Here is a 20236-nt window from a genome sequence, read left to right as displayed (position 1 = left end):
CAGAACTTATGACAGACTGTCTATTCGGTACGGCCCCATCATACCTTAAAAAGGAATTTCACTGGTATGAACCAAGCTGTTGCCTAAGATCAACCAAAAAAGGGCTACTTAAAGTTAGCCATACCAGAGTCAAAGCTACTGGACTCGGGAGAGCTTTTCACACCAAACCCATTGCACTCTGGAACGAGCTTCCAGATAACCTCAGACTGGAAAGCAGTTACTCCCTATTTAGGAATCAGCTGAAAACGTTAATTTCCGGTAATTCGTTAATTATTCAGCTTGGACTCCCTTGAGTCCTCCTCTTTTCTTTTTTATGTAGTCCTGTGACCTCTTTTTTTTCGTGTTCTTGTCGCGCCCTGATGCTTGCGAGCTTCGGCGCGTTATAAATACATAAATAAAAAATAAATAAATAAATAAGTGGAGATGGAGTGGAGAGAAAGCGCAAGAACGTTCCAATGAAGAGGAGCAGGAAGCTCAAAGGAACGAAAACGAGACTGTGCACATGGGCGACGTGGAGCCAAGTGTAAGAATTGAGAAGAAGTACGGAGAGAGCATGAAGGGATATAGAAAGATATTAGTGCAGCAAGGTAGTTGGGAGCAAGACCGTGCAGAGATTTAAATACAAGACAAAGAAAGTTGAATTTAATTTGAGAATGGAAAGGTAACCAGCCAAGTGTTTCAACAGAAGCAGTAATAGAATCCCGCGATAAGAGAAGACACAAAAAAGACACAAATGGATGAGTTGAAATCTGATTTAAGTGGGCCCAGACAAGAGTAAGGGAGCCCAAATAGGGCAAAGGAGCAATAGAAAAGTCTAGAAAAAATGATAAAAGAAATTAGAACTTTAGATGCCTTTAAAGTAAGAAATGGATGACCCTTGCAAATATTATAAAGATGAAAGTGGCAGGAACGGGCAGTTAATGGGATGTGGTGAGAAAACGAAAGATTGGTATCAAAGTTAAGACCAAGATTATGAGCTGTAGGTGAAATTGGAAGCTTGAATGGTGGAAAAGATATAAAGGAGGGTGTAAGATGAGGAAAAAGATTGTTGGCAGGAAAACACAGTACCTCTGTCTTCGCAGCATTGAGGGTGAGATAATGCGAGGACAACCAGGATTTTATTGCAACCAGGCACGCAGAAAGATTAAGGTGAATTTCAGGAGAAAAATAAATAATTGTGTGTCATCCCCATAGAAGTGATGGGACAACCCAAAGGAGGAAATAACAGCCGCAAGTTGAGGTGTGAAGAGCGAGAATAGGAAAGGGCCCAGAACAGATCCTTGAGGCACACCTTGGGGAAGCGGGAACGATTCAGAGGAGGACTTGCCTGCCCAAGAGGCCGAAAATGTTCTATTAGAATGATAGGAATGGAACCAAGACAGAACAGGACCTGAGAGACCAAAAGATGAACGTGAAGCTAAGAGTAAAGAGTGATCAACAGTGTCGAAGGCTGCTGATAGATCTAGAAGAATAAGAAAGGATGAGTGCTTAGAATATCACGCCAAAAGAAGATAGTTCAACACAGAAAGAAGAGCAGTTTCTGTAGAATGTAAAGGATGGAAACCAGACTGAAATTCTGGCAGAATAGCAGAATCGGAGACAAAGGTAGGAATCTGAGAATTGACAAGCCATTCTAGAAGTTTTGAAAGGTGGGCCAATAAAGAAATAGGATGGAAATTTGAAACAAGCAAAGGATCGGCAATAGGTTTCTTCAAAATTGGAATAATAGAAGTGTGCTTGAATGAGGTGGGAAAAGTAGAGGTAGAGAGTTAGATATTGAAAAAGGAGACAAGATAGGGTACAAGAAAGGGGTAGATCTTAAGGATTAACGTAGAAGGAATAGGGCTGGTAGGGTAGGCAGTGGGATGAGCTTTAGCAAGTAAAAGAAAAACATCAGAGTTAGAAACAGGAGTAAAGTGAGTAATGATAGCATGAGAAGTTAGAGCAGGGGTATAGGGGGGCCGTTGTGGAGGTTAAGATGCTTCAATGTCATGACAAAGAGAAAGAACTTTTGAGGAAAAGAAGTGAGCCAAGTCAGAAGTGAAGAGAGTAGAATTTGTAGAGTGATCAATAGTAGGAGGAGAGAGAAGATATGCAAGAGTTTGAAAAAGATGCCTATGGTGAGTAGACTGAGTTTGTAGAAGATCCAAGAAATAAAGACGTTTAGCAGAGCATAAACAATTGTCATTGAGAATATGATAAGAGAAATAGGAGGAGCGATCAGGTGTGGATTTAATCTTGAGCCAACGTCTTTCAGGCGACGAAGAAAGTGGCGCATATAGCTCAAGTGGGGAGAAAGCTAGGGTTGAGAGGGTTTACGAGTGGGGAGGAAGGGAGACAGAGGGTAGAGTTAATCAAGAGAAGTGATAAGGGATGAGGAAATGGAAGATGCTGCCTCATATGCATTCAGGGCTGAGACGGAGAGAGGAGTAGAAAGTGCTGAAGTACAGGTGGTGTTAAATAGTGAAGAGTTAAAGTTGCGTAGATCACGTCGGGAAAAAATAGGACCAGAAGAAGGAGAAAAGGAACAAACAGAAATAAGTGGGAGTAATGATGTAGAAAGTAAATGATGATCAGAAAGATAATGAGGAAGAGGTAAAAAAGGAGAAGCAGTAAAAGTTGAGATGAAGAGAGGAACCATAAATATGTGATGGGGGAGTAGAAACGTGTAGGAGAAAATGAGAATCAAGAATAGAGAGAAAGAGAGTAGCGGAGTGCGTAGATGACAAATGAAGATTAAAGTCCCCTAACAGAACAAATGGGGTGGGAGTAGGTAAGATATGAGACAAGAGATGGTCCATGTCTTCACAAAAAGAACCAATGGGCCGGGAGGAGATAGACAACGATAGTCATCACTGGAAACTTAAAAATGCTGAACTAGAAAATGCCGAATTGCGAGGGGCTCATTTCCCCACAATTAAATATGGGGGGGTAGAGTAATAAAAAATATATGGGGAGTATGGGGGGTTGCATATAATTGCAGGGAAATGTGTGGGAATATGTTTTAGACATTTGGTTTTTGTATTTAAAGTTTGCAGCGATCACATAGATCCCTCGGTTCCATGTAATAATGTTGCATGTAATAATGTCCCCTGAAAACGTCGCCTGGCAAAAAAGTCACCAAAGTATTTCTGTTTTTTGCGGGGACATTATTACATGTACCATGCGGCGGACAACCCTGCAACCTCCAATCCTTTTTTATTTCCAAAGGGAGCAGATGACACCTATACATAATGTGGCCACAAGCTTTTCGCTGCAACATTACGTATGGCAACCATATATATGAGGACATTATTACTGGACACCGATCCCTCAAGGTCTGGAGTTGGACTATTCTGCATCTAGATGATTTAAAAATTGACAAGTACCAACTTTATTATTATACAATGGTAACAGCCAAGACTGAGCCCTATAGTTTTTCTTCCTTTGAAAGTAACAAAGCTCAGAAACCAGCATGTAGAACAGCATTAAGCTTAATGAAACAAAGTTTCCTGCATCTTGTATAAAGCAATTCTGTATTAAGCAGACTACGCACTCCGTAACTGAAATGCGTACAGCTGAAGAAGGGCTACAGAACGGATTTGTTATTTTAAATATAGGCTTCTTATGGCTCTAGCATCAGCCGGCATCGGCACACCATGGCCCGCTCTCAAGTATGTTTGAAAACACACGGTGCATGCCACCATTTTTCTAAATCTCTTATCACATGCAATATACTAAAATGCTCATAGCTATTCGCCGGCCATGATGGTACATTTATACTGTATCTGCACAGTCTACTTGATCATACATTCTGCCAAAAACTGGACATAGATGAATGCCGTCGACAACTCTAAGGCCACAAGATGACTGATTGGCAATAATGACCTTGAGAGGGAGAGGTATGGAGGATGTAATGGTGTTGAGTCCAGGAACAGGCGTGAGCAAAGTGAGGGACATTACAAAGAGCAGGGGTGTCATTATCAGCTGGTAGGACCAGCACTTAGGCCTTTACTTCCCTTTGGAGCAGTGCACCGCCTTGTGAAGGTGAAGCAGGAGCTTCCCTTCAACAAGGTAAGCCCGGGGCTTATTTTCCGCCCTGACCGCCGACTGCACCTTCATCCATGCTATTATGCGCTACGAGCGTAGGTTTAACATAACAACGCAGTGCTCTCCCCATCCAGCCGTGCGAACTGCAGAAATTCGTACTGAAGCCAATTCCCTTCGTGTGCACCCCGATGAATGCACATTGAGGCCACTTCAAGATGGCCACCTAGCCCCCTGATGCCTACTGCCTGATGTGCACCACTAGCCTGCCTGGCCACGTATCCCCTGATTGGCCTTTACGATTTACAAATACCCAATCCGGAGCCGGGAGGAGAACAAAGGCTACTTATGTCTTAGCCTGTCCTTGCCTGATCTTGCCTCTTGCCAGAACCCCTGCATCGCCGGATCTGAATTCAAGGCACAATCCTAAGGTACTGTCTGATTACGCGCCTTATCAGTACTTCCCAATACAGCCACTCTCAGTGACCTTATTTTCCCGGCTACTATCCTTGTTTATATACCGCTGACACAAGCATATGGACTACCACTAATGTATACCGCCACATATCACTATGCCTCAGATTGCTAGCTTGTATACTGCACCCCCTGCTCTGATTATTCACTCAATGAGCGATCTGCACAAATATTTGTTCTACGCTTAATTGCTCCCACCTGCTTTATGCCTGCCCACTAAGACACTGCACCTCAGCAGCAACTCAGGTACCTATGGCCGCAAATGTTTGGATGTACTCAGCAAAATGTACATGTCTAACCCCTTGTTTGCTTGTTGAACATTATAGTATGGTCTCTCCTGAGAGAGAAGAGAACTTGACCCATGCTTATGCGAGCCTGCTAATCGAAATTGCTATCTGTATCTAGCCTGTCTTCACGGTGACATCTAGAATTGCTCATAGCCAGATAGCTGCACCTAGTCTTGCTACACTCTGTCAGATGTTACTGCATTCAGCCCGCTAATAGCATAATTATAGCCTATCTACACTCTGACTTACGTAATTGCACCTAGCCCACTAACTGGACCTAACCTATCTATGGCCTGCTATCCGAAATTGCACCCAGCCTGATAGTCGCATTTAACCTGCCTGTACTTAGCCATTCTAAATTGTATTCTGACTACTGAAATTGCACCTAGCCTGTTAGTCGCATTTAGCCTGCCTGTACTTAGCCATTTTAAATTGTATTCTGACTACTGAAATTGCACCTAGCCTGTTAGTCGCATTTAGCCTGCCTGTACTTAGCCATTTTAAATTGTACTCTGACTACTGAAATTGCACCTAGCCTGTTAGTCGCATTTAGCCTGCCTGTACTTAGCCATTTTAAATTGTACTCTGACTACTGAAATTGCACCTAGCCTGTTAGTCGCATTTAGCCTGCCTGTACTTAGCCATTTTAAATTGTACTCTGACTACTGAAATTGCACCTAGCCTGTTAGTCGCATTTAGCCTGCCTGTACTTAGCCATTTTAAATTGTACTCTGACTACTGAAATTGCACCTAGCCTGTTTGTCGCATTTAGCCTGCCTGTACTTAGCCATTTTAAATTGTACTCTGACTACTGAAATTGCACCTAGCCTGTTAGTCGCATTTAGCCTGCCTGTACTTAGCCATTTTAAATTGTATTCTGACTACTGAAATTGCACCTAGCCTGTTAGTCGCATTTAGCCTGCCTGTACTTAGCCATTTTAAATTGTATTCTGACTACTGAAATTGCACCTAGCCTGTTAGTCGCATTTAGCCTGCCTGTACTTAGCCATTTTAAATTGTATTCTGACTACTGAAATTGCACCTAACCTGTTAGTCGCATTTAGCCTGCCTGTACTTAGCCATTTTAAATTGTATTCTGATTACTGAAATTGCACCTAGCCTGTTAGTCGCATTTAGCCTGCCTGTACGTAGCCATTTTAAATTGTATTCTGACTACTGAAATTGCACCTAGCCTGTTAGTCGCATTTAGCCTGCCTGTACTTAGCCATTTTAAATTGTATTCTGACTACTGAAATTGCACACAGCCTGATAGTCGCATTTAGCCTGCCTGTACTTAGCCATTTTAAACTGTATTCTGACTACTGAAATTGCACCTAGCCTGTTAGTCGCATTTAGTCTGCCTGTACTTAGCCATTTTAAACTGTATTCTGACTACTGAAATTGCACCTAGCCTGTTAGTCGCATTTAGCCTGCCTGTACTTAGCCATTTTAAATTGTATTCTGACTACTGAAATTGCACCTAGCCTGTTAGTCGCATTTAGCCTGCCTGTACTTAGCCATTTTAAATTGTATTCTGACTACTGAAATTGCACCTAGCCTGTTAGTCGCATATAGCCTGCCTGTACTTAGCCATTTTAAATTGTATTCTGATTACTGAAATTGCACCTAGCCTGTTAGTCGCATTTAGCCTGCCTGTACTTAGCCATTTTAAATTGTATTCTGACTACTGAAATTGCACCTAGCCTGTTAGTCGCATTTAGCCTGCCTGTACTTAGCCATTTTAAATTGTATTCTGACTACTGAAATTGCACCTAGCCTGTTAGTCACATTTAGCCTGCCTGTACTTAGCCATTTTAAATTGTATTCTGATTACTGAAATTGCACCTAGCCTGTTAGTCGCATTTAGCCTGCCTGTACTTAGCCATTTTAAATTGTATTCTGACTACTGAAATTGCACCTAGCCTGTTAGTCGCATTTAGCCTGCCTGTACTTAGCCATTTTAAATTGTATTCTGACTACTGAAATTGCACCTAGCCTGTTAGCCGCATTTAGCCTGCCTGTACTTAGCCATTTTAAATTGTATTCTGACTACTGAAATTGCACCCAGCTTGATAGTCGCATTTAGCCTGCCTGTACTTAGCCATTTTAAACTGTATTCTGACTACTGAAACCGCACCTAGCCTGTTAGTCACTCCTAGCCTGCCTCTACTCAGCCACTCAGCATGCACACCCTAGGTCTTGGTAAACGTATTACAGCCGTTTACAGGTCACCTTGGCTACCACTGCATATCACCTTCGCCATCATACTAGTAGTACAAACACTTAGCTTGACCACCAAAGCTAACACTTTGAGCCTCTGCGCAACGCCCTCTCCAACCCATCTCACCTACCCCATCATGCTCGACACACAACAACCTAATACAGGATTTAAAATGAACCAATATCAACATAATACCACCATACAAAGGCCATGTAATACTGTAGACAGAAATCTAAGACTACGCGCCCGCCTATCCAAACTGTATAAGCCTCCAGCTAAGAAAATTGAACTACTTAATCTCCAAAAAAAAAGCAGTTTCCCTTGAAAGTTACTGCAGATCCCACCAGGAAATATTCCAATCCCAACAGACCTATACTGAATGGCACCAAACAGACCGCCAAAGTTAGTCATAATACTACCTGCCCAAACTTAGAAAGCCACAAACCTTATCTCAAAGGAGCGCTTATAAACGCTAGGTCTCTAGTCGCACATGCAACAGAGATATCAGATATCATTCTTACAGACAACTTAGAGTTCCTGGCCATCTCAGAATCCTGGCTACATGACGCGGCAGGCCCTGCCCTATCATTAGCAGTCCCGGACAACTATACAATTCTTCGAGCTGACAGACACACCTCCCGAGGTGGAGGCCTAGCAATCATAGCTAAGATCAGTTTAGACATGAGAATTATCACAACCACCACTTTCAAGTCCTGTGAATGCCTCACGGTCAAACTAGCCATCGCTAATTCACAAACACTAAACATCATCCTTATCTACAGACCACCAGGCCCTATTGGAACCTTCGCTGAGGACATTTCCACATCCCTGTCCACTAACCTAAAAAATACATCCCAAACAATAGTGCTAGGTGACTTTAATCTAGGCTATAATGATATTAAGGATATCCAATCTACAGCGATTGCCCTGACCCTGAAAGAGCTAGGATTCTCCCAGAAAGTTAACTTACCCACCCACAATAAAGGTCGTATCCTTGACTGGATAGCAGAACATAACTGCGAAGTAAGTATCACGGACTCCGTACCTCAGATCTGGACTGACCACCACCTGCTATTATTCCCAGTGACGACTAACCCGGCTACTGGCCAGTCCTCACTTGCCCCACCCTTGCCCACGAGGAACAAAAAACTCATGACAGCAGAAAATCTGATGCCCATCATAATACCTAAACTGAACTCACTCCCAGACATTATGGATCCTAATGTGTTAGTTGAACAGTATAATGAAGCCATGAACTCAGCCCTCGACCACATAGCTCCGCTCAAACTAAGAAACAGCAAACCGAAAAAACACCTCAACTCATGGTTCACGCCTCATCTAAAAAATCTCAGGCTAACTAAAAGAAAACTAGAAACCATTTGGAGACTCTCCCCATCAGTCGAAAATAAACTCAACCTTTCAAAAGCCTCCTCCCATAACAAGAAAGAAATACTATTAGCCAAACAAGAAACGTATAATACTAGAATATCTAAATCGAAATCTAGTGTCAGAGAATTGTTCAGTATTCTGAAAGAATTGGAAACCCCCATTGTACCTCAAGAAAACTGCACCAAGGATAAAAAATGGTGCTCTAGCATACAACTTGCCCTAACAAACAAAGTAGCTAATTTACAAACTAAAATTGCTCTCAAGAAGGCATCTCTAACGCCTCACATACCCCAGAGCTCAGCGCCACCACCACAGCCCAATCAAAAAGCCTGATTCTGCTTCTCCAAGGTATCGACCATCAAGGTAAAAAAGGTCGTTCTGGGACTTAAACCGTCCAACTGTAAAGGCGATCAATGCCCAGCACAACTTATCAAGGATGCTGCACGAGAACTATCGCCATTTATAACCAAACTTATCAACTCCTCCTTTACCACAGGCATAATACCGAATAACCTAAAAGAGTCATGGGTACTGCCACTATTGAAGAAACAAACCCTCGGCCCTGCCATTCCCACAAACTTCAGGCCCATCACGACTGTGCCCTTTCTTCTAAAAATTCTAGATAAAGTGGCCTACATGCAAATACAAAACGTCCTAGAATCCAACCACCTACTCGGAACCCGCCAATCAGGATTCCGCCCGCAACATGGGACTGAGACAGCTCTAATAGATCTTAAAGCCCAAATAGACGAATGCAGAGATAACGGCCAAGCAGCCCTACTCCTCCTTCTGGACCTATCTGCGGCTTTCGACTTAGTGGACCATACAGTCCTATGTAGCCACCTTGACTCTGCAGCTCATTTCTCAAATGAGGCTATAACATGGATCAAGTCATTTCTGAGTAACCGGACTATGAGAGTCTTCGCCCCATCAGCCTCAGCAGACCCGATCCCTATAACCTAGGGTGTACCACAAGGATCTTGTGTGTCACCCACCCTCTACAATGTCTTCACGAAGCCCCTCTTTGACGAAATGGATCATCTGGGTATCGCCTACACTAACTACGCAGACGATAGCCAGATCCTCCTCCCGCTCTCAGGAGTTTACGCCAAGGATTTGGCTCTAGTGAACAGAATCTATAGCATCGTTCAGACATGGATGGCCACCCACGGCCTATGCCTGAACGATGATAAAACCGAGATTATCATCCTAGGCACCCCAACCTATATATCCAAACTCAGCCCTGATTATGCCGACTTCATTATTGATGGGAACAACATAAAAGCAGCTAACAAAGTGGAAACCCTAGGATTCTACCTAGACGCCACCATGAACTTTACCAAACAAGTTAACTCTCTAGCCTCTGCTACAGCATACACATGCAAACTTATCAGAGCTAGTAAACAATTCCTCTCCACAGACAGCTGCATTACACTTGCCAGAACCCTTATACTATCCAAACTGGATTATTGTAATGGATTCTACATTGGGGCAAATAAACAGACAATTCATAAAATTCAAGTCCTCCAGAACAATGCCTTGAGAGCAGCACTCAAGATTAACAGAAAGGAGCATATATCCTCTATAAGAAGAGAACACAAATGGCTCTCCACATCTGATAAAATTCAACTCAAGATCGCCTCCCTCACCCACAAATGCCTCAATAATAAAGCACCACCATACCTTATGGACAGGTTATGTAAAAGAACCTCATCCAGACCCGCAAGAACAGCTAACGCAAACTGCCTCCAAGTCCCGCGCTTCAAACTCTCCACTATAGGAGGAAATAGCTTCCCAGTCAAGGCTGCACAGTTATGGAACTCCCTCCCCCATGACATCAGAGAACCTCAGCCCTTCGCCAACTTCAGACAGAACCTAACCAGGTGGCTGAGAGCCAATGACATCTAACTACTCTACTCTAACCTGCACCACCCTTTAATTGCTCCGCCTTTGACACCCACTCTCTGCTCCTGGAGCTCACTTACTATGCGATTGAAGTTCCATGTGCAGCACATCCCTCTGACATTGGTGACCCGATATGTCACATTGTACATAACTGTATATTACTACCCCATAACTATGCAGGAAACAGGCACCTGTTTCCCTTTGTTCCTGACCTCTCATTGTACTTACTTGCCTATTGTAACATGGTTGATGTCTGTATTTCCTTGTACAAATCTACCTATTGTAACACCCATAGTGTCTGTATGTTTTCCTACTTATCATGTACCAGTAACTAAGTTGAGCATATCCTTGTCTGTTTGCGCCCGGATGCCCCAGGGTATGGCGCGCTATATAAATAATAAACTAAACTAAACTAAACTAAACTTTGCACCCCGGTGAAACATCTAGGGGTGCTAATGGTTTATTGGTTTGGTGGATAAAAAGTGTTCCATTAATGATATTACGACAAGGAAATCTACAAAGATGGCCACCATGAATAAAGGAAAGAGAGCTCAAGAAAGAACCCCATTTCTCTGTTCATGAAAGCCACACAGTCAATGCAGAAGTGCGGCCAATGTTGGGTGGAGTAAATGGAGGGCTGGGAAGATAAGTGAAGACTTCTTCATTTCTATTAAAAAAGGAAATTTTGCAGTGGGCATGGAATGAGTGGTAGGTGAGCGTGACGGGGTGTCGGGCAAAGCACTATTCTAAAGCTTCCAACACGGGCACAATACAAGCTAATAACACATGCTTTCTGAACTCCCTGATTGGAGAAGACCATGCGGTCTGAGTGTTTGTTTGTTTGTTTAGTATTTGTTGTGCGCTCCAGACCCGAGGGTATCAGGGTGCAAGTAAATAGGAAGTCATACAGCTTGGTGCACAAGTTACATTGGTTACAAAGTGTTCCATCAGCCAATCTGAAACATTCCCTGAAAGCTTCTGCTGCTGCCTTCAAGGGACTCATTATGATGACACAATGCTACTTCATCAGATCAGCACTTCTGTACCAACTGAAGATGCGGATAGGTGCTTGAGCTAACTTGCTCCAGAGATGATTATCAAATGGGAGATTAGAGGCAGGCAATCTTCCTTTCAAACCACTCTGCAATGTAACGCACATACTGCAATTCTCAGCAGCCGCAAAAAGGCCATTAAAGTGATATGTTGCACATATTTATTTGAAAAATGTGGATTGGATTTTAATTTTACTGTTTTTTCCTGTCAACAATCTTTCTCCTCATCTTACACCCTCCTTTATATCTTTTCCACCATTCAAGCTTCCAATTTCAACTACAGCTCGTAATCTTGGTCTTTACTTTGATAACAATCTTTCGTTTTCTCACCGCATCCCATTAACTGCCCGTTACTGCCGCTTTCATCTCTATAATATTCGCAAGACTCGTCCATTTCTTATTTTTCAGGCATCTAAACTTCTAATGTATTCCTTAATGTTTTCTCTACTTTTCTAGTGCTCTTCTGCCCTATATGGGCTCCCTAACTCTTGTCTTGCCCCACTTAAATCAGAGTTCAACTCTTCCATCCATCTTTTGTGTCTTCTCTCATCGCGGGATTCTATTACTGCTTCTCTTGAAGCACTTGGCTGGTTACCTTTCCATTATCTTCCAGCACCAAAACATAAATAAGTACATCTGAAACAATCACTTGGACATTTCTGTTCATTATTGAAGTTATAAAAGAACAATACAATTATTACTACAATGATAAAGATGATCACAGCAGTGAGAGCCAAAGCAATCAGAGGGTGGGGATTATAGCAGCGGCCAGGGTCTAGTGCAGGGGATCTATTAACAAAGTATAAGGGGCCAGTTAAGAAACCTTCCCCTTCCCTTCAGTGAAAGACCTTGGCCAATACACAAAGGGGCCCCTGAATTTGGACATTCAGAGGACACCCCGTGTGCAATTCTGCAAGACAGCCGTTTGTACACCCGCCCTGACCTGCCCCAAAGAGACGCAGGAAGGTTAACGTTTTAGTGCATTTCACAGTGTATCTCTTTTGCAATCAGGATGCACTTTTGCAATGTGCGAATGTACTCCTTCCAAATTCTGGCTTGCACAATTGTACACATGAGGTCTTCTAAATGTGCACATTCAGAGGCCCTTTGTGAACTGGGCAAGCTTATTGCCGTGAGCGGAAGGAAAATTCTGTTGTGTTGAAATAAGGTTATTGATAGGGGAAGGACTGGTACAAAAGAAAATAACTGGGGTGAAGGCACACAGGATAACGACTGGGACAAATGAGAAGGAGAAAAGCCGAGACAAAAGAGAAGGAATGGGATGATAGGGAGGGGTGGAAGGAAAGAGGAGGACATAGACAAAGGAGAGGGAATAACAGGAAGGAAAAGGGGAAGGACTGTAACAAAGGAGAAGGACTGTAACAAAGGAGAAGGACTGGGATGAAGGTGAGGGGCTGGGATGAAGAAGAAAGAGAAGGACTATGAAGAAAGAGAAGGAGCATGACTGTAAAGAAATAGAAGGACTGGGAAGAAGGAGAAGGATTGGGATGAAGGTGAAGGACTGGGATGAAGATGAAGGACTGGGATGCAGAAGAAAGAGAAGGACTATGAAGAAAGAGAAGGAGAGTGGCTGGAATGAAATAGAAGGACTGGGAAGAAGGAGAAGGATTGGGATGAAGGAGAATGACTGGTATGAAGAAGAAAGAGAAGGACTGTGAAGAAGGATGCAGAGTTCAGAAGAAGTAGGAGGACTTCGATGAATGAGAAGGACTTGGATGAAAACGAAAGAGTATGACAAAGGTATAAGAGAAAGACTGGCATGAAGGAAAAGGACTGGTAATAAAATGAGGGACTGGAATGAAGATTAGAGAGAAATACTTTGAAGAAGGAAAAGTACAATGGCTGGTAAGAAAAATGACTGGGACAACAGAGAACTAGGTTGACGGAGAAGGAATGGGATGAAGAATGACAAGAAGAAAGACTGGTGAGTGGAAGGACACAAAAAGTAACCATCTGTGATGGGATCATGAAAGAGAAGGGCTGGGATGAAGTAAAAGGAGTAGGAGGATTGGGATGAGGGAGAAGAAGGAATGGAAGGACACAAAAAGTAACCATCTGTGATGGGATGAAAGAGAAGGACTGGGATGAAGTAATGAAGTAAAAGGAGTAGGAGGACTGGGATGAGGGAGAAGAAGAAGAAGGAATAGAAGGACACAGAAAGTAACAATCTGTGAAGCCACCAATGTATGCCGATAGCATTCTATTTGTTGTTCCAACTAAATATTCCGCTACACAACACTGATTATCTTCTCACAACTTTAAGGCTAAAGTGTTAGCCACAAGCTGCTGCTTAAGTGCCATCATATGTGTCAAGACCTCAAAAGGTGTGAAATGAAATTCTCTATAGAATATTTTATATCCATAATCCCCAGTTTGAGAAGGCACTGCAGTAGGGAAGCTGCTGTCTGTTACAAGGCCCTGATTTAATTTACAAGCTGTTTAAAAAGATGCATACGGATTGTGCACTGTGCATGTGCTTAGCGTGTACAGTACAAGCCATCACATGTCAGTATTACTTCATCTTTTTAACCATGTAGACAGAAATGTTCTAGTGTATAGAGATGTCGGGACATCTTCTGACAGGCTGGTTCCTCTGAAAGGCCAGGAGACCTTGGAAAGAACTCGACATGCAACGGACTCTTCCCTCAGCCCTCTCAGATGTGTAAAGCTTTGTCTGACACACATGACTTTGCATCCGTCCTACTCTTGCCAGTTCAAGGTGGGTTTGTCATGTGATTGACTCTGCTACAATCTTCCTGGCTTTTGGACACCTATTTGTTGGAAATAAGATCATTTGGCTCTCACCACAAAAGTGTTTACTAAACTGATGGTTTGGCGCTACCAGGAGTATACTCACATTTGGAACCTATTTGTTTGGTTTAATATCTATTTACTTTGTGTATGTATTCAGTGCAGAACGAGCTTCGAGAAGTGCTGGATTGTTTTACAAAAATGAGTTCCTAGGAATACACGTCAGCAACACAAGGTACAGCAGAGCAGTAATACATTACAACTAAGCAATAAGAGGGCTAATTAGGGCGCAGTGGTCAACCGGCAGGTGGGGCTGGGGTGACTGCAGTGCATGGACTGCAGGAGGGTCTCGAGCTCCTTTCTGAATTGCATGTGATTGGTTGGAGTCTAATGTGGACAGGTATGAGGTTCCACACCCTGCGGGAATAGATTGAGAATGGATGCTTCCTGCTTCCTTCATGTTTGCAGCTCTAATCTGAGCAGGTCCTGGCTTCTTATGGGATGTTGGCCTTGTCGTCCCGATCGTAGAGAGCATGCATAGTAACTGCGGCTGTGCTAATGATGCTGGTGGCATTCAAGGTGATAAGTGCTTGCTGGGCTGGGGCAACCAGTGTAGTTCAACGAGTGTGGCAGCATTGTGATCCAATTTACAGAGGCCCTTGGTGAGGTGGGTGGGGGCATGGACGATGTTTCTCTTTGGTGAAGCGTGGAGGTTCCTAGGCTTGTGAGTGAGGTGTTGCCACCGTCCACTGTAGATTGGACAAGGGCCTGTACTGTGGATCGAAAGTCATTGTCTGGAGGGAAGGGCGCCATTTTCTGCAAAAAAAGAGAGTTTGAAGCAAGCTGTTTGGGTTACTTTGCTATATGCGTTTAGAAGGAGAGATGGCTGTCAATGTTGAATGGTCATGCTATCAGTAGCAGTCACCCTTGACATGCGGCAGGCTCTGCCCCAACTATGACCACCTGTCAGAAACAGCCTGACGTGTGACTGGCTCTCCTCCATTTCTCCTTTTTTGAAAAATAAAATACAGCGCAGAATCCAAATTCTAAAAAGCTTGCCATTCACAAATTATGCTAGGACTATGGGAACAGCCAGGGCAAAATCAGCGTTAATATAGAGTCTCCAGCAGGAATGGTTCCCCTACTTTTCTGTTTTACAGTTAACAGTTTCACTATTTTTTATAACCAGATTCACGGTTCCGGAACTGTACTTTTGGAAGTTAAAGCATACCTCTTCACTTTACAATCCTGCAGAAGCTGCAACTAAACTGAACTATAAAAGCACATTTATGAAGCCACAGTGACATAGCCTGGATGGATTCTAGCTTGCTTCATCGTACCCAGGAAAAGATGGTTTAGGTCTACTTAATCGAAAACATTTGACCTTTTCCACACAAAAAAACGTACCCCTTCCCCCACCACTTCCGAACCTATTCCCTTACCCCTCTCCATAAATGTATTTTATTTAATTCGACCCAAAAAAGTATCAAAACAATTTGTTGAAATTGAAAAGGTCCAATGTTTTTCGATCAAGTATGCAAATACCGAAAAGATCGGAGAGATCTCCTCATGCTACTTCTCTACCTGATTTTTGGAAAACTTGTCAAGTTGTTATCTCAGGTAAAATGCTAACACAATGTAGTTTCAAAAGGTCCTTGCCAATCACAAAGGATACTTTTTTAAATATCAGGTCGCTATTGAGGATTTTACCTTCCCGGTACTAGTAGTAGCCTTGGTGGCTGTTCGCTTGGACTACTGCCATGCACTCCTGGGGGTTCATTCAAATAAACTTATTAGCAGACTGCAGATGGCTCATAACTGATTGGCTTCTGGAGGTAGGAAAAGAGATCATGTCCAAGCTATTCACAGGCACCGAGAGTGGCTTCCAGTAGAGTAGAACATTCAGCTTAAAGAACTTTGCCTCCTTTTCAAATGTCTTCAGTATGGCTTTTCCTGCCGAACTTCGGGCTAGCATCACACAGTATATCCCAGGATGGATCCTTTGGTCTATGGAGGATCGCAGACTATCCAGCACTAAAACTCTGACAGGCTGTCAGAGATAAGACTTTCATGCATTAATTCAGACTGTGGGCCTCATCACGACTTTGGCGGTAACCCTTAAATCCAGCGGTAGCGCTATTACCGCCGGATTTAAGGGTCCGCCAAATCAGGACTTCGGCAGATTTCGCCCCAGCTCTTAGCTGGGGGGAAATCCGCTGAAAATTCGCGCTCATACCGCCGGCGGGAAATCCGCCGGCGGTATTAGCACGAAATTTCCCCAATGGGGAATGGGGCATTCCCGAATGGGCTCAATGGGAAATGGGGATTAACATTACCGCCAAACTCGAGATCCGGCGCTATTAGCGCAGGGGAGTTCGGCGGTAGGGTAGATAGCGCCGGCGCTAACAGCGTCGGCGTGACCGCCCAAGTCGTGATCAGTCCCTGTGTCTCTTCTGTTCGTACTTTGTGTACATGTTTCTGCGCCCCGAGACTTGCGAGTTACCGGCGCAATAGAAATAAATTAATAATAATAATAATAATGCACTTGCACCAGGAGCAATGCCGTCAGGCCTAGTACGCTAGTTTCTTTGTGTTAGATCATTCGGAAACCGCAAGGCCTAAGAATGACTACTGTATTCCCTTGCTCCCTTCCCGCCTTGAAGCTCTTTGAAGCATTTCACTTGTGTATAAGTGCTGTACAAATCAACAATTACACTTCTTGGGAGTCCTGATTTGGAGTAAAATACCAGATTCTGTTCATGACAAGCTTTTTCTAGATCCAGGCCGCTGTGGGAACGGCATCTGTTCAGGGTGCGCGTTCCAGTGGAGATACGATCAGTGAGTCTAGGCATTATATAAAGGAAGAAAAGCAATTTAGGGGTACCACCTTTTTTTCTCCTATTCCACCCACTTGGCTGTCAACCCACTCCAGCCACAACAGCGTGTCACATTTTGCGTCCCCCGGGAAGGTCACAGTTCCACTACTTTTTTCCATACACGTCTGCTACCACTGGTCTCCTCCAGAAGCTACAGAGCATCCAGAAATGACAAACTTCAACGGGCTCGTTGTCCTTGTCCTGGAATCTATTTCTGTGCATCAAAACATGGACATCTCTGGCTATTGGCTTGGCACTACTTGCACTGCCAGGGATACTAGGGGCAGAATAAACATGGCACACGAAGAGCACAAGCAGCAGTAACTTGGACACGGGCTGTGCCTTTATGCGAAATTGACATCCACAGGGGGTGGCTGGGTGCAGAATAAATAGGACACGAGCTGTGCACAGGCTTGGACTGGCCTACGGGGCAATAGTCCAATGCCTGAAGTACTGGCCCAACATGTTAATGTGTGCCAGTCTTTTAGGTAAACATGGGCACGGTTTTGAGCAAAGTGGGCCAGTTTGAGGAGTCACTTCTCTACTAGCGGTTAGTAGTTTTGGTGTGTATTACTGAACAACTATTCTTTAAAATGCAAAAGATCCCACATACTTTACCAAAATACCCCCCCCCCTCCTCGATACTACCCAGTCTGTCACTAAAGGAAAAAGTGCCATTTGAGACAATGGGCCATTTTTAAAGTGGTGCTCAGGGCGATATGCTGCCCCAGTCCAGCCCTGTCTGTATCCTTGTGTAGAATAAACACAACTGAGGTTGTGCGCGCCTATATGCACGGAAAGTATCAGAAACAAGTCCCATTCTTACCTGTGAAGTGGTGTTGACAAGTCTTCTTGTAATAGACGTTGTGTACTCGAAGCCTTTAATACCCACCCAGGGAACAGGGCCAGAAAAGCCCGAAAGGCATTGCATAGAACGTTAGCTCCTTGTGTGGTGCCAGGCCGCACAAAGCGCTACGAGTTGATCAGCCCTGCAGCGCGCAGAGAACGTTCTCCTTGTTCAAGCTAGTGCAGTACGTAGAGCACAAGTTCCTTATGCAGTCCAACGCAGTGGATAGGGCACTCTCATCCTGTGTAGAATGGGCCCAGTGTGCATTCTTGCACATTGTGCGCGGTGCAGAGGCTCCTTACGCCGTCTAAATCATTGTGCAAACCAGTGCCGAGAGGCCGGGCCCCCTGCGTGATCCAATGGAGTTCCGGAACGGCGCTTTCTGCCGTGCACAGTTGAAGCCGGTGCAGGGAGGTCTAGCTCGGCGTGCAGCAGGGCGCTAGCTCCTTGTGCACTTCAAAGCGCTGTTCCTCGCCCTGCCTCGTTAATCCACTGCAAGACAGCTGCTTCATGTTTTCATGTTCTTGCTCAACCGGTCGTTTCCGCCGTTTTTGATCATAGAAATGCGTCGTTTTTTTTCTTCCGTTTCCTCTTAAAGCAGAAGCGATGCTAACTGCCCCCGAGGCCTGGCTTCCTCTGCACACAAGGCGTTGCCATGAGTGTTCCACCCGCCAACCGCGCATTGTCACATCCTGAACTCTGACCAGAACAAGGTTAAGATAGAAGTGCAGGGGTGTGCGCGGTGTGCCACCTGCTCTCCGTGTCACCGTGTCACAGGAATGGTGAGTTGGTCGCAGAGCAGTGGCCACAGGAGACCCCCATCGAAGCTTCCCCGTGCTCTCAATTCTAATTTATTTTGTTCAGATTCCAGTCACCATAAAAATACGTCACACAAATGTAGACTGCTCAACAGCATCAAATGTCCTGTTTAGTAATGGAGATGGCGACATAACCAGGGTCGGACTGGGCCCAAAAATTGTCTCGGGCTGTCGGGCACCAATGAAAAAGCGTCCCACAATTGTAAATGGCAATTTACAGCGCCTCGATGCCTGCGGGCTGTGTGAGCGCTTTATAAATGTAAAACAAATAAAAAAATTCATTCTTTTTGTGACAGACTGTTTGAATAGTACCCTAGGGGAAGTTTTTTGATAAATGAGATGCAAATTGTGCATTTTTAAATATTATTTTTTCAGCAACACTGGTCAGAACTATTAGTTTATTTTGTTTCGGCCATGGGCCTATTGCCCTGTAAACCAGTCCGAGCCTGGATACAACTGCTTTGCCCCCCATCCCTGGCCTTGATCAGCCGTTATGTTACTTGGCATTTATATAGCGCCTTATATATCATTGGTATGACCTCAAAGCGCTGGTAGGTTGAACGCCCTCGGGAACCGTAGTTCATGTCAGTAGAGAGAGAGTGTTGTATAGTGCGTGGGCACACCAGATATGTGTGCAGCTGGTGCGGTTCACTGAAACTGCTCCTGAAAGAAGCATGACAACCCCAGAAAACTGGATTCCTCCCACCATTAAAGACTGCTAGAGCCAGAGACAACAATGCATCATCCTGTGGAGAGTGGTGCGGGCAAATTGAATGAGCTGTTCGAGCTGCATCGGATTATGGCCTTTGACATAACTGAGATCATCTCTACCATGGCTGTGATTCAAAGGGAGGCTTGGAAATAGTTATAGAACTTTTATAGAGGTTAAACAAACTATTGCTTTCTTAAATTGCCCCACAACTACTGGCGAGTTAGACTAGTCCGAATGCCCCGTGCATAGAGGGCGGATCGGAAGAAACTGGCGGTAAAGAGTCCACAAACCAGGCCATGTGCTTTTTATTGAGGATCCTCTTTACAGCGGGCCTCATTACGAGTTGGACGGTTTCCAGCGGTAAATCCACTAGAATACCAGCCAGCGGGTCCTATGTAATTTAATCGACGGACTTTTCATTGCAGGGTTTTTTGATGCAGATTTTTTTTTTTAAAAAAACATCGATTTATTTTTTGGTTTTTGGGGGGTTACCCCCCCCCAAACCCCCCATCCGTTTAATTATTTTAATATTCACCTAGACACACACCAAATTTATTTAATTTTTAACCCCAAAAAAAACGGTATTTTTTTTCGAAAAATTACTGTTACCGCCACTTGGTTCGTTGGATTTACAGGCAGATTACAAGTCGTGGTGGCGGTGCTAGACCCCATTAGTTTGGAGTCCATAGGTCTCCATAGGGATTTCGGCGAAATTACTGCAGAATTCTGCTGATTTTCATGATTTTGCAGCGGAAAGTTGAAGGATTTGCTACCAGCATGATGCTGGAGGTAAATCCTCCCCTCCAGGGGCCAAACTCGTAGTATGGCGTAGCGGGAAAAGTGACAGTAATTCCATT

General features: G+C 44.1%; 1 protein-coding gene across 3 annotated transcripts in view; it reads right to left on the bottom strand.

The window, feature by feature from the left end:
• The window catches only part of RAB44 (RAB44, member RAS oncogene family), a 353899-nt gene extending 335471 nt beyond the window's left edge, over positions 1–18428 (bottom strand). For 2 of the 3 annotated variants that reach the window (XM_069633560.1, XM_069633562.1), the window contains exon 1: positions 17829–18427. The gene's annotated coding sequence lies outside the window, so the exon portion shown is untranslated. Of the gene's footprint in view, positions 1–17828 lie in introns of all 3 variants that reach the window. The other variant, XM_069633561.1, reaches the window with a different exon arrangement.
• Positions 18429–20236: the final 1808 nt, after the last annotated feature.

This window comes from Ambystoma mexicanum, chromosome 13, assembly GCF_040938575.1.
Source record: "Ambystoma mexicanum isolate Mex_15411 chromosome 13, UKY_AmexF1_1, whole genome shotgun sequence".
NCBI classification, from domain to species: Eukaryota; Metazoa; Chordata; class Amphibia; order Caudata; family Ambystomatidae; genus Ambystoma; species Ambystoma mexicanum.
Note: the sequence above shows the minus strand (reverse complement) of the source record. Positions and strands in the feature narration are given on the sequence as shown.